The 26730-nt window shown below is 42.7% G+C and overlaps 1 long non-coding RNA gene and 1 other non-coding gene across 3 annotated transcripts; one reads left to right on the top strand and one right to left on the bottom strand.

Annotated features, from left to right (window-relative positions):
- Nucleotides 1-5399: 5399 nt before the first annotated feature.
- Nucleotides 5400-26730, bottom strand: LOC111557019. 2 transcript variants are annotated; one of them, XR_002736756.2, is made up of 3 exons: nt 26074-26730; nt 9986-10164; nt 5400-7353 (listed from the first exon to the last, which is right to left on the bottom strand). It is a non-coding gene; the product is annotated as an uncharacterized LOC111557019 (long non-coding RNA). The 2 variants fall into 2 exon arrangements; XR_002736755.2 differs by lacking the exon at nt 26074-26730 and adding an exon at nt 11052-11114.
- LOC111557174 lies at nt 10865-10970 on the top strand. The gene has a single exon (XR_002737033.2). It is a non-coding gene; the product is annotated as a U6 spliceosomal RNA (small nuclear RNA).

The raw sequence follows: 26730 nt of genomic DNA on the forward strand, positions 1-26730 counted from the left end.
ATTAGTAGTTAAGACATATACATGTAGGTATATATATATACACACATATATAACTTAAGATAGATAGATAGATAGATATATACACACACACACATAAAATTCAAGCTATATAAAGTACGTAAGTATTTAAGACATATAAAATTAGTTTAAGATTCATGTATAAATTTTTATGCATAATAAGAAATGAACTATTTTTTTAAAAAAAGTATAAAACAAATACTTCCCAGAGGAGGAAGCTTGAATGCCAATGAGGATGTAGAAAAATAAGAATTCTCATGCGCATAGACCAATAAATTGGTACGATGCTCCTTTGGAGAGTAATTTGGCATTACTCTAGTGCATATATCTAGTGTGTTATTCTGGGTTCTCCAGAGAAACAGAACCAATAGGATACATATATATATATGGAGAGAGGGAGAAGGAGAGAGAGAGAAAGGGAGAGAGGGAGAGGGAGAGAGAAGGAGAGAGACAGAGACTTATCATAAAGAATTGGCTCATGTGATTATGGAGGCTGAGAGGCCCAGATCAGCAGTTGACAAGGTGGGGACCCAGGAGAGCAATGGTAAAGTTCCAGTTCAAGTCTGAAGGCCTTCAAATCAGGAAAACTGATGGTGTAAGTTTCCATCAGAAGGTAGACGATCCATATCTCAGCTGGAGGATGCAGAGAGATTTCTTCCTTAGCCAGCCTTTTGTTCTCGCAAGGCCTTCAGTGGATTGATTGGGTGAGATCCACCCACACTGTAGAGGACGAACTGCTTCACTCTGTCTAGTAATTTAAATGTTAATCTCATCCAGAAACATCCTCACAGACATACCCAGAATAACGTATCACCAAACATCTGAGCACCCTGTGGCACAATCAAGTTGACACTCACAAAATTAACCATCACAAGTCAACCCCTTGTCTATTTGGTACCATACTTAATCTCCAAATAAATACAGTGACAAAGTCATAATTCCACCCCACGTGACACCACTCTATACACAACTGGAATACACTAACCCTGTTCCCAGAAGGGGAAACCAAGTCCTTGCGTGGTGTTTGCTCTTTTCCTTAATACTTTTCCCGTAACTTAAATACTGTGATATATAAAGTTAATATATCTTATGTTACACGATAAAAGAATAGGGGAGGGAAGAAAACAAAGACAATATATATTACATATATAATATTACATGTTATGATATATAATACATACACACAAACATGCTCATAATAGAAAATAAGCCAGCTGTCCCACTTCTACATATATGGGCAGGGTAAATGTCTGCACATCGGTGCAAGGAGACACGCACAAAACTGCTTATTGCAGCATTGCTTCTAATAGAAAAATGCTAGAAACAAACTAAGTGGCCATCTTCCGTAGATATCACATCTTATAGGCAAACAACAGAATCCTATTTAGCCATAAAAATGAATAAACAAGGGCTAAAGATGTAAGCATGGATAACCCCAAAAGACGAAGTTGAGTGTAAAAAGAAAATTACAGGGGTGCCCGGGTGGCTCTGTCAGTTAAGCGGCTGACTCTTGGAAACAACGTGCCCACAGCGTGCAACCAGAGATTTTTCCGAACCACCTTCCATTCCTTCACTCAGGTCTACTGCTGTGTTGTCTCATCCTACTGAGTCCGAGTCCCTTGATTAAATACATATCTCATTCCCATATACACTTTGCTCTGAAGGTCTCTGGCTGTGACCCTGGACACTGCCTGATGGACATGATTTGGTAGTTTTCTGCTGTTCCTGTCATGGCAGGTTGAGGCAAGAGATGCTCTTCTCTTTGACCCAGACTCCAGGACGCATGCTGGCCAGAAAACCCACTGGATCTCCCCAGGCAGAGACACAGGATTCTGGTTCGCCCTGACTCATTCATGCCATCAACAGGCTATGTAGACCAAAGGGTGGGATTTGATTGCTTGATGGGCCAGAGCGAAAAAGGGATCGTCCAGATTAGAAAAGGTAGCAAAGTCTGCCAAATCTAAACTACCACTGACCTCATGGAGAAGCCAGAAATCCCACAAGACCCTGCGTGTGCAACTGCCTAGGTTACTGATTATACATTTACTTCCAAATTTCTAGAAATAGAAATCTGTAATTGCACTTGACATCTACCTCCAATGTCTCAAAGCACTCATGATCAGGAAAACCATGGAAAACTTCAACCCCAGAGCAAACTACTCATCATCACCCCGTATCATCTCTTAACCTCTGGTTCTAGATCCCACTTTCATGGGATTCCCGTGCCACCGTAACAGAATGCCACAGACCGGGTGGCTTAAGCAACGGAGATTTATTCCCTCACAGTTCTGGAGGCCAGAAGTCTGAGAGTAAGTCGGCAGGGTTAATATCTCTGGAGGCTTCTCTCCTTGGCTTGTCAATGGCCATCTTCTCCCTATGTGTTCACATGGTCGTCCCTCTGTGTGTGTCTGTGTCCTAATCTCCTCTTCTTAGAAGGACATCGGGGTGCATTAGGGCCATCGTTTTCATTTAATCACCTCTTTAAAGACTCTCCAAATCTGGTCGCATTCTGGAGTACTTACTGGCGGTTAAGAGGGAATGCAGTTCACCCATGTATTCTTGGGCCTCACGCACACTGGACCCACAGTAGATTCTCAATAAATATTTGCTGCATTGAAACCTGAGATTAAGATATCTCAGATGCTTTTTCCTTGGGCGGTAAGTGACAGTAAGTTTATCTGTAACCATTTGGTTTTTCTGGATCACGATCTCACTATTTGTTACTTTAGGGATGAGATCGCAAAGCAGCAAACTAACACAGCAAAATCCCCAAAATGTGCACTATTTTAGGGGAAATATAATACAGTTAACATACTAAATTGTAAAGAATTTTGCACGGTTGAATTTACTGAGGGTTTTTCCGATCACAATGCTATAAAATGTTGTGAACTTCGAGAACTTTGCATGAATGAAACATGAGAATACAAAGCAATTGGCCCATTTCTGGTTTGTATAGGGTTTTTAAAAAGCTTGTTTTCCTGATGGGGAAGTCTTGTTTTTCTTAAATGTGTAAATATCATGTGCTTAATGAACTTTCGCTTTTGCTATCCTTAGGGTTTTAACTAGGATCTTGCCAGAATTGTTTCATAGCCAGAAATAACAAGTGAAGAACCATTACAATGCAAATCCCTCCAATAGAAATAAAGATGATTATGGGTACCTGGGTTGCTCAGTCAGTTGAGCATCTGACTTTTGATTTCGAATCTGGTCATGATCCCAGGGTCATGGGATCAAGCCCTCTGTCAGGTTGAGACTGGAGCCTACTTAAGGTTCTCTCTCTCTTGGGGTGCCTGGGTGGCTCAGTCAGTTAAGCTTCCGACTTCAGCTCAGGTCATGATCTCGCAGTCCATGAGTTCGAGCCCAGCATCAGGCTCTGTGCTGACAGCTCAGAGCCTGGAGCCTGTTTCAAATTCTGTGTCTCCCTCTTTCTCTCTCTTCCCCCGCTCGTGCTCTGTCTCTCTCTTCTCAAAAATAAATAAACATTAGTATGGAAACCAATTTGACAATAAACTTCATATATTGAAAAAATAATAATAAATAAATAAATAAATAAACGTTAAAAAAATTTTTTTAAAAAGATTCTCTCTCCCTCTGCCCCGCTCCCCTGCTTACACACGCACTCTCTCTCTAACACAAAAATTTTTTTAATTAAAAAAAGAAATAAAGATGATTATTAAAATGCACACAATCGTCCATTATTTCAAACCCAATGCAAGTTCTTGTTGGCAGGTTAAGTCTTTGATGGAGGCTAGAAAAGAGAATGGAAAATATGAAAAGGATTGGAAATAAGTTTAAATGAAAAAATGGAGGGAAAGAATTGGAAAGGAACCGAATAAAAGAAAAGAATGGAGAAAATGAGAAGGGAAAAGGAGAGAAGGAGGGAGGGAGAAGTAAGTCATTGAAAAATGATGATAAAGGTGTCAAAGTGTCTCTGGCAATAGACAGGAATTCACTTTTCAGGGGCGCCTAGGTGGCTCAGTCAGATGAACGTCTGACTCTTGATTTTAGCTCAGGTCGTGATCCCAAGGTCATGGGATCGAAGCCCGCATTGGGCCCATGCTGGGTGTGGAGCTTGCTTGGGGGTCTCACTCTCTCTCCTGCTCATTCTCTCTGTGAAATTAAAAAAAAAAATTCACTTTTCAGAATGGCCTCTGTGTGAAAATGAAAACGTGACGCACGTTCCTGTGATGTCCCTTCAGAAATACTTCTGAGATAACGGTTTATTGGACTAGAGAACCCCACGAATCCCCTCCCATCCACAAAGCATCTGGTGAAAAACAGCCTCAAAAGACGGTCAACAATCTGATATTTCTACATTAGCTCCATGGAAAGAGAGTCTTTCAATTAGTGACAGGAATTACGTTTGTGTGACCGCGGACAGTGTCCCCCATATGGAAGTGATTACAATGCTGTATATGTCCCTTAAAGCCAAACGATCCGCTCTTTTTAGTTGCTGGTATCAGAAAAAATAGCAAGACTGTCCAACAGATAATCCCCCAGTCGTGACAAGTAATAAATCTGCCTGCTGAAAGATCTTTAAGAAAACTTCCTCTGGAGGAAAGGAAGGATGTGGGAGGTAAAGCCACATGTGCAGAGTAGCTGATATCAAAATTGTAATATTGCTCCCAGCTCAAACTTCATATTTTATCCTTGTTAAAATATGAGACAGGACAATGCTGTGAAGCCATCTTTATCGAACCTGAATTTTCAATGCGGTGTGCTGTGTGAACGAGGCTGAAAGCGAACAGTGGGAAACCAGCACATTTCTGGGCAATTGTTATTTTTGAAAAAGAGTGGAAGTAATAAGACATCAAAACGGTCTTTTAAATTTTGTCTTCGGCATGAAGCTTCTACCCTGCAGTGGGGAAATATAAACCTCCAACTGACTTTGTTGATTAGTGGGAATTTATAAGCATATAATGTCATCCCTAGGAAAAGTGGGCACCTTTCTGAAGACGGCAAAATGGAGACTCGGTCAGCCAGATGGAGGCAGCTTCCTGCAACTTACCTCCGGGAAGGTCATATGGTGGGGGCAGCGGGTGCTGGTTCACAGATACAAAACCACCCTTCGATGAACCCCGACCCTTCTGTGATTCGATCTCGGCTGTTTGCTGACATGAATTTGGAGTTGGATAGGGAGAATGGAAAAGGGCACGGTACATTATTTGACCTTTCTGGATCTTCTTATGAATTGAATGATTACCATGAGGTCTTGCTTTTGTTTCCACTTCTTAAATAATTCTTATTCTTTAAAAAAAAATGTTTATTTATTTATTTGAGAGAGAGCACACGCACAAGCAGAGGAGAGGCAGAGACAGAGAGGGAGAGACAGAATCCCAAGCAGGCTCCAAGCTGCCAGCACAGAGCCCGACGTGGAGCTCGATCTCACGGACCGCGAGATCACGACCTGAGCAGAAGTAAGAGTCCAATGCTTAACCGAATGAGCCACCCAGGCACCCCAACAATTCTTATTTTTTAAATGTATTCAGAGTAAGTCTATAATTCCATCCAAACCCATGTTCAAAACTCAAACTTCAAAGAAAAGAAAACTCAAATAATAATGTCTATCCTTCAAACCCAGTCCTCTTTACCACCTTCCCACCCTTCCTCTCTCTGAAACACACCCCAAACCTAAAGGTTCTCTTTAAGTCCTCTCCTCAAATTTTTATACCATTAACCTCCTCACAGGGTGTTGCCTGACAAGGCACCTGCCGTGACCTTGAAACGTTTCTTTTGGTCTGTGCAAAACTAAAATGACCCTCCATTCTTTGAGCACAGTGGAATCTCCGGGAGGAAGTAGTGTATCCAGGCTGCTCATCTGATGTTTCCAGATGCACCGGCAGATCTTCGTCCATGTGGTAGTTTGAAGAAAATGTGGATGTCAGTAGTCCTTTGTTCTCAATACTGCTAACGGGGAACTAGAGTGGGTTCCCCGTGACAATAAAAATGCCCACAGTTTTCTGCAAAATTCGAGGAAACGGAAACTCTGTGAGTGAAACGAGAATCTCCAAAGTTTATAAATGTTACCAAGGGTGGCACCGGGCCCAGACTCGTGCCGGCAAACACCCATTCTGAACCCCACATGTACGCGGCTGGAGAGCAACATACTCCTCGCTGCAGGAGAACAGGAAGAAGGAGTTGCTTTTACTTATTTATTTTATTTTGTAACGTCCCTTGGCTCAGTAAGATCTACTGAGCCTCGATTTTCCCCAGGCACAAACATTCTTGTATTTTCCCCAGGCACAAATATTCTAAATATTACGAACATTCTCTCATTTATTGAGGAAAAAATATCGCCAATTTATCTGAATTGGCCCATTATTTCTATACACAAGGTGAAGGGCAGTATTCAAACGAAATCCATGCAGATTGAGTCATGTACCCACCTTTCCCTGAACCTACACACACCTGCACGCACACACATCTATTCTAATACTTCTATTCTTCTCTTTTACGGGAAAAGATGAGTAGGGTAAATTCTTGGCGACTGCACGCAGATGTCAGAGATCATTCCTGCACAATGGCCGTAGAGCCACTTGCCCTGGGGAGGGAGGGAAAGGCATGTCTGCACCAGACAGTCTTTGGGCTCTGTCTGTCCCCTGTCCCCTTCATTCTGTGTCTCTCAGGAGATGTCCCATGTGGGTCTGGAGGGTCCCTGAGTCGATGTGGGACACCGCACGCCTTGTTTTGGTGGGAGAGTTGGTGGTCCCGAGTCTTCTGTCCCCAGCTGAGCAATGACCCCCTTGGAAACCCCGGCCTGCTGAGAGCCTCCTGCCCGGAGGAAGAAACCGAGAAGCCTCTGACTTACCTGCCCCTAATGTGGTCCTCTTGCTTTGGTGTAGCACCTGCCCAGATACAGGATTCCTCCTGGGGATGAGCAGGTACCCCAGAACTAACCTGAAGATGGGTCAGGGCCAGTGAGGTGGGGGTCAGAGAGAGACAAAGTCAGCAAGGCTTCATGTGACCTTAGCTTCTGCCGAGGCTGAACCTAGAGCTGAATGGACTCGAGTTAGAATTAGAAATAATTTCCTGGTTGAAAGGTCAGAAGACATTAAAAGTGGCTATGGAGTGGCCATCTCTAGAGATTTGGAGGGGAAAATGAGCTTAGTCAAATCTTAGGAAGAGTATAAATTGTAATTCAGCCCCAAATCCTGCAGATACATTTAAAATCTCTTCCACCGTTTTATTTCTACTCACCCGGGAGCACATGACAACAAATCTGGGGCTGCCCAGGGCTCCGTTGCCAATTCTGGGGGCTAGGCGCTTTGATTTTCCGGGAAGCACTTACATTCCTCTGTTTGAACCATTTATCATAAATTGTGCTACAAGAAAGTTCTGAAAGAGAAGAAGAAAGGCAGGAGATGAGGCTGGGGAGGGGCTCAGGGGCTGTATTATGAGGGCCAAGGCCAGGGCTTTGAAACTGAAGCAAAGGGAGAAGGCAGGAGCTACAAGTCCAGGGGAGTTATTATTGGTTTGGACCAAGATGGCCGCCAGGAGATGCGAAGAGGCTGGATTTGAGATAGGGCAGTCATGCGCTGCTGGTGAATTGGGTGGGAAATGGTCCCGATGTCGGAAGCTGGTGCCTTGGATTTGAACAGTGAATGCACTAGAAGAGAAAGGGGGCCTCAACCTATTAGTCCCTACTATGCACGTAGCCCAGTATGAGGTACCTTATCTCCCCGAGTGGGAAGGCCAAGTGAAGGGGACTTGGAAGTCAGGCAGCCTGGGGCAAAATCCCAGCTGCCTCTCTTTCCAGCCGTGTGACTTTCAGTAAGTCAGATGGCCTCTCTTGGCCCAGTCTTCTCTTTCGTTCAAGGGCCTGGACACAGTACCTGCTGCAGGGGGGATTGCAGTGAGTTCTAACGAGGTCATGCATGTGAAGTACATGGCTGGAGCCAGGAACGCTGTGACTCCCATCTATACTGGTTACTCTAGTGTTTACGCCCTTCAACAGCTCTGCAGGGTGGGGATGGGACCCCCATTGCATAGGTCGGGATGCTGGACAAGAGCTGAAGTCATAGGGTGACTGTGTTCCTCCACAGCCCCTTGAACAGATCTCAGGTTAATATGAAATTTAACCCGTGCTCACAAACTTGCTGATGTCAGGCCGGCATGTGCGTGAGCGTGGGTGGGCTGGTCCATCCCTTTCAAGAGAAAGGGACCCTGCTTCCGGGTCATGCCCCTCTCAGCCCTCCACCCTCTCTCTCTTTTCCTTCTGTCTCCCTGGAAAGCTGGAACCTGATTTCTGGAAAGCAAGTAGATCACCGCTTTGGTTCCTTCCTTACTTTATACTTTACATTCAAGTCAGCTCAAAGCCTCAAGTCTTTTCAGTGACTCAGCAGGTAAGTTTTGTTACCCTTTTCTATGGAAAACCCAGAGTAAAGAAGGCAAGAGCCGACCTTTCAGTGCATTTCTTAGAGGTTCCTTCTAAGCAGTGCCCCTCCAAAAATTGGAAGACTCACAGTTTTAAACCTATTTAGCAACACTTCAGGGAAGGCAATCATTGCTGTGCTTTAGAAAGAACAGCGTGGGGTGGGGGCATTGTGGAAGAAGGCAGAGTAATGCAGGAGGAGAACCGGGGCAATGACCTGAGTGTGGACAAGCCTGCTAACAGGTCACTTGCCCTTTGTGGGCAGTGCGAGGCTCTGTTAGAACCACCCGCAGAAGAGATCCAGGCCGGTGGGGGATCTGGTTTTCAAAGGCAACTGGGAAGCGAGATTAAAGTGCTTGCAAAAACTCTCACGGAAATGGTGGTTTTCCCACCGACACTGTATCCAAAATCCCAGAATCATGGATTCACTTTTTGCATTAAAGTTTTGCCGTCATTTGGGAAGAAGGTTTGCCGTCAGGAAGAAGGTTTGCTAAAGAGCCATGCATCAAGATCAAGTTGTTCATATAGAGGATAAAAGAGGGGCTACTTAATGGCTCATAATGGTAGGTTGGCCACATAGAGTGGATCCATTCGGTGACCTACCATGAAAGCACCGAAGATGATGACAACGGACATCTTTATTTGTTGACATGGAAAAACAGTCAGGATAGATTGTTAAAAAAAAAAAAAAGAATTATGGAAGCATGACCCCATTTTGGCTTAGAGAGAGTTCTCGAATTAAGCAGATTTCACTGCACGCTTCCTGCAAATTCACTCTTGCATTCTAGATTTTCGTTTGCTTCTCAAACTTTCCAAGTTTTCAACCAAGAGATTGATTTCGCACTTTAAAATATTAAAGTGGACTTAAAATATTTAAAATGCAAGCCATCCATATGTCATTACTTATAAGTCACTTAGAAGACACTTCATAAGAATTGTTTTACTAATAGACACTTAAAAGGGAATTGGATCCTGGATTGGCATATTCTGGTGGAAATGAAAATCTCAAGCGTCAAGAATAAAGATCGCTGAGAGGAGACTGAGAGAGAGACCCAACAGTGGGCAAGACGTCTTCCATCATGCTACTTGGGCAGGAAAATCTTGGCCCGTAATTCTGAGTCGAGCTAATCGTAACAGGTAGACAAAAAGCCACTTCTCAAATCGCTACAATGAGCTACTCCATGTAAGCACAGGGTACTTCCATCCACAATTAATACAACTTTATAAACTTGTCTCCACAGTCTGTATTGCTCTCTAAATGGCAAAGCTGTTTGTCTTATGCTCTAGAAAATCTGATTTGGTGTGTTAATGCTGGGCCGCACGTTGATAATTCGACTTGTCTCCAGGACCACTTTTCTTCCTGGAACTCTGTTAACATGACAACCTTTGTTAAAGGCAGTGCTCTCCTGAGCCATTATTGGAAATAGTAGTAGGAGACCGATTAAATAATTCCGACGGGATACTAAACTACCACACATACGGATAAGAAAATACATAGATCCTGTGTGCTCGCGTGGGAAGTTAATCATAGAGCAATACGTGGGTGTGGAAACAGGAATTTTTTTGAGCACTGGTCCAAACAAATCTTGCTCATACTTTTTCTGTGATCGCGCGGCTCTACAAATGGATTCCTTCTAGCCCGACTTCCGTTGAGGCGTCCGCAGCTACTTTTCTCATCTCAGTCTCTGGCTGCTTTGAACTCCTCATATATTCTTTAAAGCTCCGTAGCTTCCCTTGGATGTGCTTCCTCCTCCCCTACTTCCGCATTTTGAATTCTGAATAAAAAGAAAAACAAATGAATGAGCACAACCACAAAATAGCTCTGTAGGTAAGTTTGACTAGTCCCTGGTGAATTCACATTCAGGGATATGCCTGGCCTCTGGTATTTATCCCGCTCAACGACTCCTAAGTTGTTTGGTTGTTTTTTTAATTTTTTTTAATGTTTATTCTTTTTTTTTATTATTAATTTTTTTTAATTGTTTTTTCAACGTTTATTTATTTTTGGGACAGAGAGAGACAGAGCATGAACGGGGGAGGGGCAGAGAGAGAGGGAGACACAGAATCGGAAACAGGCTCCAGGCTCTGAGCCAGCAGCCCAGAGCCTGATGCGGGGCTGGAGCTCACGGACCGCGAGATCGTGACCTGGCTGAAGTCGGACGCTTAACCGACTGCGCCACCCAGGCGCCCTGTTGTTTATTCATTTTTGAGAGACAGCATGCAAGGGTGGGGAGGGGCAGAGAGAGAGGGAGACACAGAACCTGAAGTAGGCTCCAGGCTCCGAGCTGTCAGCACAGAGCCGGATGAGGGGCTCGAACTCATGTTTTTGAAGTTCGGACTTCTATTTTCCAATTTTGATAAAAGGTTCAAGAAAATAAAAAAAAAAAAAAAAGCCAAAGCAACATAAACACAAATAAAACCACACTAAAGCACATCAGAATCCAAGTGCTGAAAACCAATCATAAAAATAAAGTGTTAGTGCTTGCTTCGGCAGCACATATACTAAAATCGGAATGATACAGAAAGGACTAGCATAGACCCCGCACAAGATGGTGTGCAAATTCATGCCACATTTTAAAATGTTGAATCACTAAATTCTACACCTGAAACGAATATTACACTGAATGTTAACTAACTGGAATTTAAATAAAAACTTGGGTGGCACCTGGGTGGCTCAGTCAGTTGAGTGTCCGACTTCAGCTCAGGTCATGATCTCACAGTTGGTGAGGTCGAGCCCCGCGTCTGGCTCTGTGCTGACAGTTCGGAGCCTGGAGCCGGCTTCGGATTCTGCGTCTCCCTCTCTCTCTGCTCCTCCCCTGCTTGCACTCTGTCTCTCACTGTCTCTCAAAAATAAATAGACATTAAAAAAATTAAAAAATATATTTAACAACTTGGGGGAGAACCTACTATAAATAAACAAATAAATAATAAACAAACAAATGTTAAAAGCAACCATATGGAAAAAACCGCATTGCCCACATTTGAGATAAAATAAATATTACTGCTAAATTATCATCAAGAAATAAGTCAGAAGACAATAGAATGAGATCTTTCCATTGTAAGAAAAAAACTCAATCCAGAAATCTAGCAAGAATTTCCTTCATATCCTTCAAAATTGAAGTCACCAGACCAAAACGTAACAGATGCATTTCTTTCTACTTCTCCTGCTAAATTATGATTTAAAAAATAACCCTCAATATTATAAATAAAACAAATGTAAGAATATAAAAGGTAGAGAGAAGAAAACAGACCAGCTAGAGATCTGAGGACCTAAGGAATTGACATGTGGTGAGTTCTTGTGTTTTCTTTTTGCCTTTCACATCCCAGACTGGGTGTTGAGGAAATAGGCACCATGGCAATGATAAACAAGAAAAGACAAATGGAGTCCCAAGAAAAGCCTATTTTCTCAAAGGATCAGGAAAGGGAGAAATGATCAAGAAAGAGACAAAACCTTTTAGACAAAACCTCCTTACTCTAAGGGCTCCTGGGTGGCTCAGTAAGTGAAGCGTCCAATTCTTGATTTCAGTTCAAGTCATGATCTCACAGTTTCGTGAGTTCGAGTCCCATGGTGGGGTCTGCACTGACAGACGGCATGGAGCCTGCTTGGGATTCTCTCTCTCTCTCTGTCTCTCTCTCTCTGCCTCTCCCCCACTCTCACTCTCTCTCAAAATAAATAAATAAACTTAAAAAAAGCAAAACCCTCCTTACTCTATTCTCCTACCCACACTGGGGTAGACTGAAAGCAGACTGAATGGGGAGTTGGTCATTTCATTCCTGCCCAATCATGATAGAATGATACAGTAATGAGACACCCTCATACCTGGTATCAGCAGAGCTCATATGGGGACCCTGGACTCTCATTAGTAGTAATAAAGTGCTCCTCTCTCACCATCCCTGCCTGGTGTAGTGTCAGAGAAGACCAAATGAGAAGCCAGACCTTTTACCACCATCCAGAACAATCACTGAACAACCAAATTTACCTAATTGATATTTAAGAGACATTATATCCAGTGACTGTAGAAAACACATTCTTTTTTTTTTTAATTTTTTTTTAACGTTTATTTATTTTTAAGACAGAGAGAGACAGAGCATGAGCAGGGGAGGGGCAGAGAGAGAGGGAGACACAGAATCTGAAACGGGCTCCAGGCTCTGAGCTGTCAGCACAGAGCCCGACGCGGGGCTCAAACTCACGGACCGTGAGATCGTGACCTGAGCCGAAGTCGGACGCTTAACCGACTGAGCCACCCAGGCGCCCTGAAAGCACAGTCTTTTTAAAGTACACACAGAACATACACCAAGATGGATCACATCTTGGGTCATAAAACCAGTCTGTCCAAGCCTAAAGGGATTGAAATTAGGCAGAGTATATTTTTCAACCACAAGGAGATTAAATAAGAAATTGTTTAAAATAAATAAATAAACTCAGAACATCCTCAGATATTTGGAAATTATACACACACTTTTTTAAATGAAAAACAACATACTTTTTAAATGTTTATTTATTTTTGAACTAGAGAGAGTGTGAGTGGGGAAGGGACAGAGAGAGAGAGACAGAAGATCTGAAGCAGGCTCTGCACTGACAGCAAAGAAACCCATGTGGGCCTCAAACTCAAGAACTGCAAGATCGTGACCTCAGCTGAAGTCAGACGCTTAACTGACTGAGCCACCCAGGCACCCCAAACAACATACTTCTAAATAACTACTGTCAAAGAAAAAATTATTAGGGAACTAGAAAATATTTTGAACTTCATAAAATATCAGATATCTAAATTTGCTAGACGGAAATTTATAGCTCTAAGTGCTGGTATTAGAAAAGAAGGAAGGTTTAAAATTGAAGGTCTAAATCCATCTGTAGAGGCAAGAGGAGCAAATTAAAAAAAAAAGGAAATTTTTTTTTTCAACGTTTATTTATTTTTGGGACAGAGAGAGACAGAGCATGAACGGGGGAGGGGCAGAGAGAGAGGAAGACACAGAATCGGAAACAGGCTCCAGGCTCTGAGCCATCAGCCCAGAGCCCGACGCGGGGCTCGAACTCACGGACCGCGAGATCGTGACCTGGCTGAAGTCGGACGCTTAACCGACTGCGCCACCCAGGCGCCCCAAAAAAAGGAAATTTTAAAAAGAAGAAATCGATGAGATAAAAAACACAAAACCAACAGAGAGAAAATAACAAAGCCATAGTTTGTTCTCTGAAATTATTAACGACATTATTGATAACCTCCTAGCCAGAACGGACAAGAAAAAAAAGAGAAAGAAAACAAAATTACAAATATCAGGATGAAAGACAGGACATTACTACAGATATCACAGACATTACAATCACTCTGTAATGACAAATTTAATAACTTATACAAGATAGATTTCTCAGAAAATACAACACAACAAAACTGATTTAAGAAAAAACAGAAAATCTGATTAGCCCTATACTTCTTTAAATAACTAAATTGACAATTAAAAAAAATCTTCCATCAAGAAGATTTTAGGGCCCGATGGCCTCACTAATGAATTCTACTGATCATTTAAGGGAGAGAATAATACCAAGCAATTTTTCAAATCATTACCAAATCAATCTGTATATCAAACTATTTTTAGTCAAATCCCAGCAGGCTATCTCACAGAAATTGACAAGTTACTTGTAAAATTTACATGTACATGAAAAGGCCAAAGAAAGAACAAAGTTGAAGTACTTACATGACCTATTTTCAAGGCATATAAATGTATGGTAATGAAGTAAATGTCTTATTGGCATAAAACTGAACAAATGAAATAACAGAAGAAAACTTGAAATAGACACGCATGTACAGTCGATTGATTTTAGGTCAACCTACCAAAACAATTCAATGGGGAAAGGATTTTTTTAACAAATAATTGAGAAACAACAGATCATCTCTCTGGGAGAAAAAAACAAAAAACAAAAAACTCAACTCATGCCTCACTCCCTGTAAGAGTTAATTTAAAATGGATCATAGAGGGGCGCCTGGGTGGCTCAGTCGGTTGAGCGTCCGACTTCGGTTCAGGTCATGATCTCACGGTCCATGGGTTCGAGCCCCGCATCGGGCTCTGTGCTGACAGCTCAGAGCCTGGAGCCTGTTTCGGATTCTGTGTCTCCCTCTTTCTCTGACCCTCCCCTGTTCATGCTCTCTCTGTCTCAAAAATAAATAAATGTTTAAAAAAAATAAAAAATAAAATGGATCATAGGCTTAAAGGTAAAAGGTAAAACTATAAAGCTTTAAAAAATTACAAATTAGAGGGTCGCCTGGGTGGCTCAGTCGGTTGAACGTCTGACTCTTGATTTCCGCTCAGGTCGTGATCCCAGGGTCGTGGGATCGAGCCCCATGTCAGGCTCCACATTCAGCTCAGAGTGGATTCTCTCAGCTTAGGATTCTCTCTCTTCTCTCTCTGCCCCTCCCCCACTTGCCCACATGCTCTCTCTCTCAAAAAAATATACATATTAGAGTATCTTCACAACATGAAGGTAAGCAAATATTTCTTAGAACTCAGAAAGAAGAAACTCGTAACAATGGAGTTTATCAAATAGAATATTTTTACTCATGAAAAAACAATACTGAGGTAGGCAAGCCACAGAAAAGCAGATAATGTTCCCATTTATCTGACACAGGACTTATATCCAAAGTATATTTGCAATTCTTGTAACTCAATAATAAAAAGTCAAATACCCAATTTTCAAAAATTGTCAGAAGTCTTAAAAGGGCACTTCACAGAGATATACAAAAGGCTCTATGCACTGGTGAAACATCATCTTTCACCGGGAAAATACAAATTAAAACTGTGATGAAATACCACTGCACACCCATTAGATTTGCTAACCAACCACTGCCATGTTGCCCAAAACGCGGGAAAGCTAGGATGTTTATAGTTTGCTGGTGGGACAAGTCCTTTGACCACTCTGGAAACTGTTCTCGTAGTTCCTCCTAAAATTAAGTTTGCCCTATGATGGGGCAATTCCACTTTTTAGTATCTACCCAAGATAAATGAAAACATATGTTCACAAAAAGACTTGCACAAGAACGTTCCTGGAAACTTTATTCAGAATTGCCCCAAACTGGAAACAGTGCAAAATTCTGCTAACAAAGGAATGAAAACATAATTTGTAATACATCTCTCTACAATCTAACGCTACTTAGCTCTGAACAAAAACACAGTACAGATACACAACTGGGAGGAGCCTTACCAAAGTCAGTTCTTGTTATTTGCTGTAGTTATGTTCTATGAAATTGCCGTGCACACTGAATTAGCAAAATCAGAAACCAACTCTAGGGAAAATTTAAGGTTAGATCCCCGAGACTTTCGTCTCTCTCTCAACACATAACCTTGTTTTCTGTGTATTTCTGTTTAAAGACAGCTTATTTCATATATACTGCTGATTCATTAACATTAAGTTCATGGTCAACAGCATTCCAACTCATGAAAGAAGCTTTTCTAATACATATATTTTCTCCATAAGGTACATGCCCACCTTCTTGCACTTAGGGACACTAGACAGTATAGCAGCGTGGCTCTTGGGGCTATTGCAAACAGCAAAATCACACATAAAAAAATGAGAATAGTCTATATATGATTCTAGATATATAATGTTCTGGGACAGGCAAAGCTAACTCTGATGAGATACACAGACAGTGGTTGTTCCTGTCAGGATGGGGACCAGAGATGGCCTAGGAAGCGTCAGGAAGGATCTTTTGGGGATGATGGGAATATACTATATCTTGATGGGGTGTGAAATACAGGGGAACACATAGTTTGTCAGAAGTCACTAAGACCTGTATGTGTCATTACATGTAATTAAACCCCAATAAAATAATAAACCTACAAAAAAAGAAATGCAACACTCTCTACAAAAAAGCCAACAACAAAATAATGATATATCAAAGTTAAAAAATTACAAATTAAGAAAATTATTGGCAAGCATGTAAGAGAGATAAAGAAGTCATATCCTTTCCACGTAAATAGATATTATAAACCCATAAAAGCAAACTCTTTCAAAGAAGAAATGAGTAAAAAATATGAAAAATCAATGTGCACACAGGGAAATACAATATCCCTATGGTACATGACTATGTCAAAGTCACACAAGTATTTAGTGGAAGAACAAGTAATAAAACGGAGATCTCCTGACTCCTTTTCTATTATACCCACAGAATGGTGATTGGGGTCGGCCAATGTTGAGAGGGGCAGGAGAGGACGAATATGATAATAGTAACCATTCTGTCCAAATGAATTACATGGTTATGTGATTGATCTCAGTAGAATTTTCTTCTCTTCTTGCAGCACAAACAAGAAATTCTGAACTTGATCCAATCAACATGAAAGAATATGGAGAAAATTCAAGGAGAAAATGATAAGAATCCACAGAGGACAATAAGTTACAAATACATCACAATGCAATTATAATGAAAGTGTCCTGGTACAAAAATTACCAGTAAGTTGTTGGAATAGAATATATACCTCCTTTGTATTCAAAATTAAAAAAAAAAAATTTTTGTATTTAAGAGAGAGAGAGAGCATGATCAGGGGAGAGGCACAGAGGGGGAGAGAAAGAGAGAATCCTCAGTAGGCTCCCTGCTCGGCACAGAGCCCAACACGGGGCTCAGTCCCATGACCCTCCTATCATGACCTGAGCTGAAATCAAGAGTCAGATGCCCAACAGACTGACCCACCCAAGTTTTCCATATATACAGAATTATAAAAAGGAAAGAGACTATTAGTTAATAAGTTGCATTTGGATAACAAGTACGTAATTTGGAGACAAAATCAATTTAGATTCTCACCACACTACACGCTAGTGTAAAAGTTTGATATAAATATTTTAAAGTGTAGAAAACCAGAAGAAAATAGTATCAAATAAAAGTAAAATTGTGGGGGGGGGGGCAGGTAACATTCTAGGCACAGAAGCGATTGGAAAAAAAAAATTTCCACAGAAGAGATAGATTCTTGATTTGTGAGACTATGATGAGCTTTTGCTGATGGCTCATAAATTCAAAGATGGGAAGAAGAGGCAGGTTTTACCATGGAAAAGCTTGTTTTTAAAAAGATTTTTAACTTTAACTGAGAGGTAACGTTTATACAGAAAGGTGAGCAGATCAGAACTGTGTAGTCATTAACCTCTGCTGAAAAGTAACGCTATTCCAAGTTCTAATACCACAGATTGGGTCTGACTATTTTTTAACTTTATACACATGGAATTATATAGTATATGTTATTGTATGAATGACTTATTTAATCCAACATTATGTTTATGGAAATCTTCCATGTTGTCATGGATAGTAGTAATTCATTCATGTATGTGGCTGGGTAATATTCATTCTATTTGCAATTTTTATGTATTAAGAATAATGCTGCTGTAAACGGTGTTGTGCATGCATTTTGTGCATATATGCCTTCATTTCTGCTGGTATATATCAAGGCTACAGTTGCTGGTTTACAGGGAATATATGATATCTACTCAGGTATATGCACCAAACAGGGCATGAGAGTCTCCATTGTTCCATACTCTACACTTGGTATTCTTGCCATTCAAGAACTGGGATGGGGAGTCCGGGGTGTTATAATATCTTGTGGTTTTATTTTTTATTTCTTCAATCAATAATGACCTTGAGATGCTTGGTATCATCCTTCGTAAAGTGTCCATTGAAGTTTTGGGCCCATTTTTTTGTGGGGGGGGGACATTTTTTGGTTGGTTGTCTGCCTTTTTCTTAATGATTTGTACACATTTTAAAAAATATTCTGGGGGCGCCTGGGTGGCTCAGTCTGTTGAGTGTCTGACTTCTGCTCGGGTCATAATCTTGCAGTTGACGAGTTCAAGCCCCTCATCAGGCTCTGTGCTGACAGCTCAGAGCCTGGAGCCTGCTTCTGATTCTGTGTCTCCCTCTTTCTCTGCCTCTCCTTCACTCATGCTATGTCTCTCTCTCTCTGTCTCAAAAATAAAAGATAAACATTAAAAAAAAATTTAATATTCTGTATGTGAGTTCTTTGTCAGTTATATATATTGCAAATATCTTTCTCTTGCTCAGTGGATTTCCCCTTTCACTCTCATGTTAACTTCTGATCAACAGGGTGGGTTCTAAATGTCAATGAAGACCAACTTATCAGTCTCTTATGCTATTTTTGTATGTATGTCCTTTAAAATTTTTGCTTTCCTCGAGGTCATGAAGTGATTCTCCTTTGTTATTTTCTAGAAATGTGTTGTTTTTTGCACATTTAGATCCACAATCCACCTGGAATTCTGCTTTGTGTATAGTATCAAGTAGGGCTCAGGTTTGTGTGTGTGTGCGTGTGTGTGTGTGTGTGTGCAGATGTTTATTTAACACCTCCCCACACACATGTCCACATTTGAAAAGACCATTCTTTCTCCTTCCACTGCAGAAACATCTTTGTCATAAATCAAGAGTCCATGTACGCACAGCTGTGTTGAAACAGACCCAACTTATCTATTTAGACTTGAAGATGTAACCGGTGAGGCGGTTAGAAACCACCAAAACTGAGTTTACTAAATTATTATTGGATGTCATTTGCTCACATTAGTCCCTATTTCTGCTTGCATTTGAATAAAAATTCTGTCAAAGGTTGAGAGTTCTAAAGGCCTACATTGTTCATTGTTTCTATTTCCCTGAAATATATATTTAGCACCGAGTCTGAAAAAAGTCACTGAAAAAGAAATACTTTTTTTTGGTGGAGAAAATGAAATGATGGGTGGGGAAGTGGAGAATAATCCAGAATGGGAGAATCAGAAACCTCCAGGTACAGTCAGAATACTAAACAGAGGTGTAACTTGAATTTTTAGGTATTTCAGAATTAGAAGTGACTTTTTATGCCCAGTATGTATAGCAGGTGCCAATAAATGTTTCATATCCAGACAGCTGAAAAAACATTTGCAAATCCCTCTTCAGACCACATGTTTGAGATCCAGTCATTGGTACTTTAGTATCTAACATGATCACTTTTGTTCCTTCCCTTCCCAAATGACCATGCTACTGACTAGTGAAAGTCCAATAAATATTTTGCTGAGACTAAAGGTTTGATACTTTGGGCCCATCTGAATGCTCTATCTTTGTGTCAATTCAATTAGTCTTCTCCTCACTAGAACTTCTAGCTATCTTTCTGTTTCTACTTTGTAAATTTTAAAATGGCAAAATGCAAAATGATAATAATAATAATAATAATAATAATAATTGCATGGGCCAAGACCAATAAGCAAAGACAGCAAAGTTGCCCAACTAGAACCACTGGCTGGCAGATATCACATTCACAAAACCATGCCTTGAGGGGCCCCATTTTCTACTGATTGACCTAAGACAGTCAAAGGCACTGCTTTTGAGATTTCTTGGGAGATGACTCTGCAATTTTCAAGTTTCCTTGTAATTACAGGCTGCCTCTTAATATTGCCATCTTCATTTGAAGTTAGACAAATAGGAGAGGCATGGGAAGCTGATACGTCAGCCCAGGTTAAAAAAGAAGTAATTAGTAGAAAAGAATATCTTGAGGTGAAGAGGTAGGGCAAAGAATGTGCCAGTAAACGGATTCTAAGGTTCCCTAGAGGAAGGAGACCTCTAGCTATAATTTAAAAGGAGGGAAGATTTTGGTAAACTGTGTCTACATAGTTGTACATGGATATATGAAGACATGAATTTATTATGCATGTGTATTTATGTGTATATATATATATACATGCGTGTGTATATACAAATATAAACTGTCTTCATAGCTGTACATAATAGTTGTACATAGATATATGTACATATGAATATAATTATGGATATATAACATAATTATGTATAAATATATATTATATATGTATAAAATGTATATGTATACAGCACACACACACACACACACACACACACACACACACACACATATAAAACAAAGAAAAAGAAACTATTTAGTTTCTCCATAGCTTCTTTCTAAGTCTACGTACTAAAATGTTAAATAGTAGCCCTGGATAATACAAATACATGTGGGTTGGGGCACCTGGATGGCTCAGTTGGTTGGGTGTCTGCCTCTTGATTTTGGCTCAAATTGTAATCCCAGAGTCCTGGGATCAAGCCCTACATCAGGCTCTGAATCTTAATATTCTCTCTCTCTCTCTCTGTCTCTCTCTCTCTTTCTCTCTCTCTCTCTCCCCTCCCCAGCCTTCTCCCCAGCTCACACACATGCTCTCTCTCACTCCCTAAAAAAACAAAAAGTGGGGTTTTTTCTCCTTTTTTTTCCACTCTGAATTTTCTAGATTATGTACAATGAGTATTACTTTAATAAGCAGAAGGGAGAAAAATTGAATTATAAAATTATTGACTAGAGGAGGGGGGAGCCTGGGTGGCTTAGTCAGTTATGTGTCCAACTTTGGCTCAGGTCATGATCTCACGGCGCTTGAGTTCGAGCCCCATGTTGGGCTCGGTGCTGACAGCTCAGAGCCTGGATCCTGCTTCAGATTTTGTGTCTCCTCTCTCTCTGCCCCTCCCCTGCTTATACTCAGTCTCTGTCTCTCTCAAAAATAAACATTAAAAAATTAAAAAGTAAATAAAAGAAAAGAAAAGAATTGACTAGAAAAGTGTATCTTCAGGAACGATTGTATTTTTACAGAGGGAGGCTGTTTGTTTTGATAGAGACCCCAGAGGAGTCTCTGAAGGAAAAAGTTTCTACACCGAAAGCCTTGGCTATCACAAAGTACCATGTTGGCACGTTATTTAATTTTTTTGGTCATTCTTGATCAAGTTCTAGCTGGCTGTAAGCTTCCCATTCGTAAACTTTAGTAAAAGATCCAATCTCCACCATTTTTCAAGGACCCCTGCCAGCTTCTGGGCTCCTTGGGGTTTTAGAAGAGCTTCATGGCTGACACAGCCCAGGACATGGAAAAAGGCTTCCTGGTTTTCAGCCCTCAGGCTGGCTGGGGGTGTGAAGAGGGACGGTGGACACCTGCTGGTGCCTCTCCCCTCCACCCTGCCTTCCACCCTCCCACCACCAGACTCCGCCCCTGGATGGCTGCTGTCGCCTATCGCCAAGGCAACCACCCACCCTGAAGCTCTGCCATCTCCAGAGCAAGAAAAGAGAAACTGGAAATCTCTACTATATGGGAAAATCTCCCCAGTGTTTGAGGTTGGTAACAAATTCAACTTTTTACATGCACTGCAGTCATCGACTTGCGCCAGGGGCTGAGTTCAGAATCCAGCACTCAGACCACAACCGCCCAGCCATCCTTTCTGTGAGGACAAAGTAATCAATTCCCTGGTCTTTCTCTCTCTTTTTTTTTTTTTTTTTTTTTTTTTTTTGCCACTGAACACAGCATAAACAACAGCACTATTAATTTTCAGTAACTCATCCTGTCACAAAAGGCAGAGTGGACCTAGTTGTGTATGTTCGAGGAGCCCGAGGCCGCTGGCATCATTATCTCTAAAACGGGAATAATAAAGTTCTTGCCTTACAGATGTTACAAGGTTGCCTTGAGGGTCAAACGCGGTAAGAGGTGCTTAAGAGTTCTCAGGACGTAAACACACCGCACGAAATTTGGACGGGACCCGGTGGAAGAAAAGAGGGCATGAGAATGGCTGGTGGATGCTTTCCTGTCCTGGCTGCAGACCTCGTCACTGGCTAGAGCCACGCTTATTTTCTTCATGTTTAAAATCACCGCTTGTCACAGCGAGCGCCGCCAGCCCACGTAGCCGGGCAGGAAAAGGACAGTCCCCTTCCACGTCAGGTGGCTTTGAAGGGATTGTGCATGAACAGACACAGACCCCAGGCTGCATTACCCAGGAAGAAAAGAATAGTTACCCGTAGCAGCATCAAACTTTGCGGATGAGAATGCAACCGTACCCAGTGTGCTTATTGCACTTAGGAAGATCCGCCACCCGGAGTGGGTCCCTTTAGGGTGGAACCCACAGGCACAGAGACGTGGCCTCGTAGCCACCGCTTAGCCCTCTGGGGCTCACTCAGGCGAACAGAATAGAGCCAAAGAGGCGGCGAAAAGAGATTCCAAGTATCAGATGCACAGACACTTTGTGTTTTCCTGTTCTTCTTTGTTGTTCTGCTAACATTATTTATTCATGCTAACAGGTAATTAGATGTGCCCTTCAGGACCAGCTCAACAGATGTGAAATGAGAAAATGTGACTGTGTGCGTGTGCGTGTGCGTGTGTGTGTGTGTGTGTGTGTGTGTGAGAATGTGCCGAAAATATGTACGGGGGTCCCTAAAAGCTTCACAAGTCACACCAAGAATACTTCACATGCTTTCCAAAGCTTTAAAAATTTCAAAGCACGTTCTTGTGTGTTCTTTCATACATTATGCGTTTGGATGAACACTGTGAGTCTGTGGGGTGGGACAAGGGGTCACGTGGGTGTTCTGAGGTCCCAGGTCACAAGCACGAGCTAATGGAGTTGAGCCTTTCCTGAAATGGCCATCAGCCCCAAGGACTCTTTCTTGTTCCGCTTCTCCCAGCAAACCTTTGTAGCCTGGCACCTTCACCATGAAGCCATGGGCACCGCGCTCCAAGAAGGGCCGCTGAGGACAGGGCAGCATCTCAGAGGCTACAAGTCGGACCAGGGCAGTCTGGAGGAGGGGCGACATCAGAAGGGGCGCAAAGAATGTCACATCGAGCAACTGCCCAGAGTGCAGGTGCAGGTGGCCGGGGCCAGTGTCACCTCTTGCAAGAACTGACGTGAACAGCTTATTGGAAATGCGCCGGCTGTATAAAAGGACGCTTCCTGCACACCAGGCCAGCCAGAACCACCTTGCACCCGCTCCCTCACTTCACCCCTTCCACCAACACGCCCCCACACACATGGACACACTCGCAGACACGCACACATGCAAACACTGTCAGCCCCGGTGTCCTCCCAAAGACTCACCCAGTGTGGACAGCTGGCTGGCTCTCAGGAGGGAGAGTCAGAATAGAACAGAACAGATGCTAGCCACGGGGAAATGTGGAAGGAGAAACACAGAAGGACATGCCCAGCCAGAGAGGGGGGAGGAAAGTGCTTCCGAAACTGCAGGAGCAATCGTGAAGTGGTACCTGGATTGGGGTTATGTGTCAGCTTTCTGCCAGAGATCTCAGAGGGCTTTACCAGTATCATTGGAGAGGGGCTGTCACTTCCATTTTGGCTGGGGGGGTGGGGGATGCTTTAGGGAGAAGAACTAGATCCATTTGGCCAGGGGCAATGAGTAAGCATGATGGGGAAGGCACCCAGGGTCCTTGCTCTGAGCCTTCTCCATTGGATTAGTTCAAATGCCTGGGAATCCGGCCTGCACACTGCCATCCCAAGCGTTCCTGCCCTGGACACCCCATGGGACCCCGGGCTGCAGAAACTTTCCCTTCCATTAAGACTGAATCACATGCCACAGGAAGGGGAGGTCTCTAGTCCAAGGCTTTGTCTGCAGCCCCATGGCTTATCATTCGCAACAATTTTTGTAAACACAAACCAACTTGGTTATCAGATTTGCAGCTGCCAAAGATTTGGGGACGCGGTTCATTCCTTGGATGACAGAATTATATCACAAAACAAGCTCTTTAAAAGCTGGAACGATGGGTCCCAAAAATAACGATAAAATTTTAAGGGAATTAATGCAAAATCCTAAACTTGGGTTCAGAATGTCAACATCACTGCTACGTGGCATAGGAAACCAATAATAACGATCTCTGTGGAAAGGACCTCAAGTGTTCAGTTAACTCAAATGTTTATGGAAAAACTTCCACGAAAGCTAATGCAACTAAAGACATGTTCATGGACATATACAGTCATGCAGTTAAAGAAAATTATTACTGAAGGTGACATTAAAGGTCATCTGACCCACCTTCATTACCTTATGGGACTGAAGCCTTCAGAGGCTACACAGAAGAGTAAATAGAATGGATATAAGACGGGTTCCATCTGGGGTACCAATGCTAACCAATGGCAATTCACTGTCTGGAAAATTGATTTTGAGAATTCTGAATCCTTCTCTAGGCTCAGCAGAAAGAAGGGCTGTGACGATTGGGTGATTCTACCATGGTCTGGAGAGGGAGCCTAAGAGTCACTGATGCAGACAGTGCTGGGCCCCACCTCTTCAGCCCCATGGAGCCTATCCATTCCAGAGTGTTCTGCATTGGGTCCTATACGGCACCTGCTATCTCTGCCTGGAAATTTCTCCTCATCTGCCCTGGGCCAGGCTGGAGTGCTGTGGAGTGAGTCCCCTCTGATAGACGAGAGCTTCAGGGTAAGTATATTCACTTCTGTGCCCAATGCGGGGAATATTCCGAGGGGTTCTCTATAGTGTGTCCCAGAGTTGGCCAGCAGGATCAAGTCTCAGTTGCACACGGCGGTAACCTGGCTTTACCTTTCACCAGCTTCCTTTCTTATCTATCCCACCTCCCCATCCCCTGCAGGTGCTTCCTGAAAGCATGTCCCAGATGAACCATGTGCACTCAAATCCTTATCTCAGGATCTGCTTCTGGGGAGCTGACCTCCCAGACAGCTACATAGTTGCCATCCAGATGGAACAAAGGAAATAACATCCACCCCAACCCCAGTCCAGTGATCTACAGAGTAGAGTGTGGAAGACCAGATCACTGAGAGACCAGAGCACAACCTAAGGCCTGAGACCGGGATTGTGGAGGGTCTTGTGTTTCCTCCAGTAAGGCAGGGCTCAGACAGAACGGAGTGATGAGTTTGGAAAACAGGGAGGGCAGATCTTTAATCACATGGAGGTTGTTTAGCACTGAGGTTATCAACACTGGCTTTGACTTCACAGTTCTTCGTGCACAGGTCAGCTCTGCTCCCTACCAGCTGTGTGATCTTAGATAAGTTTTTAAAATTTGTTTAAACTCCTCTAAACCTTAATATCTTTATACTTTAAACTCTAATATCTCACTACCTTCCTCTAGCCCCTTCTGCCAGCTCTCGCCCCGACTTCCCTTCCAAGGCCCTGGTTTGTTTAAAATCCCCAGGGACTCTTTGTTTTCCTTCCTTATAAGCATATTTCTTGCAAACACTAATCTCAAGAGGCTAATTTGGTGCCATCTGGAAACAGCACTTCCGTCCTCCCCAGCACACCGCTTCGGAGATGTGTTTGCAAGGAGCCCCAGGCAGGAAGCTCGGCAGCCCAGTTCCAGGGGAACATATGGTAGAGGGAAGCCACCCACGGGGCTCTGGGAGAAGGGCTGAAAGACAACTTCCTTTCTTCACTGATCTAGTTGTGAACAAAAGGTTCATGAACAACTTGGGCGGTGGGCTTGACCAAAACCGGTGTCGGGCGGTCCCCCCCAGCGTGAGACCCAGCCCGTCCGGACTGGGCAGCTCAGACTGGCTGTACCATCAACAAGAAGTCACCTCCCTTCCTTATCCAACATGCGATCTGCCTTCATTGCCCTGGCCCCGCCCCGGCACTGCAACAGGGCCATCGCATCCAGACTCTCTAGAGAGAGTACACACACACAACAAACTGCTGCTTTCTAAAAACATCTAAAATCTGAAAAATAAATAAATAGCTTCAGATCACACTCACAATACTCCCAACAACATCAAAATCAACCAAGGTTATTCATGTAATGTAATGTCGATTCCACTCTACTTGCAATTCTCATAAAAATATACCATATTTGAAAACCAATTTGCAGGTTAGAATTCCCAAGTTAACAAGTTTCTGAGTAAGCCCAATTCATTTGCTGGATAAAACACAGCTAACCCTAAACGGAAAGGCATTCTTACCAGCCAGTCATTCTTCAAGTCAACAAGCATTGATTGATGGTCTGCCCAGCAGGTGTCGTTTCAGGTGCAAGAGATTCAACCTTGAACAAAAAAAAAGACAAACTCCTTGCCTCCATGAAGAAATTCTTGCAAACATAAAACAGCATTCGGTGTGGGGTGTAATTGCTGAATGGTGTGGGTGAGGTCTATTTTGATTCAGAGTGCCTGAGCCTACAGAAGTCTGGACACACCAGCCCTGAACATTGCCTCAGCCATCTTGTACACCGTTAACTCATAACTAAGGAGATATGGTGAAGTATGAAGACGCAAACCTGCACGTTTTGTCCGACAGATGGCCGTTGGAGGGTCACAGGAAGAACGAGACATGGGCACACCTCAGAGCGGAGGAGAGACCTCATCAGGAGGCAGGGCTGAACTTGAACAAATTCCACGCCTTTTCTACTCACCTCCCATGGTAGTATCTTCACTGAAGATACTTGTTCAGAGTTGGGGAATAGCTCACGTTATTGCCCTGGTGGTAGAACACAGCAGAATCCTAATCCTATAAGAAGGGAGTGAGATTTGGGGCACCTGGGTGGCTCAGTCGGTTAAGCGTCCGACTTCGGCTCAGGTCATGATCTTGAGGTTCGTGAGTTCAAGCCCTGCGTCAGGCTCTGT

This window comes from Felis catus, chromosome D2 (genome assembly GCF_018350175.1).
Source record: "Felis catus isolate Fca126 chromosome D2, F.catus_Fca126_mat1.0, whole genome shotgun sequence".
Lineage (NCBI taxonomy): Eukaryota > Metazoa > Chordata > Mammalia > Carnivora > Felidae > Felis > Felis catus.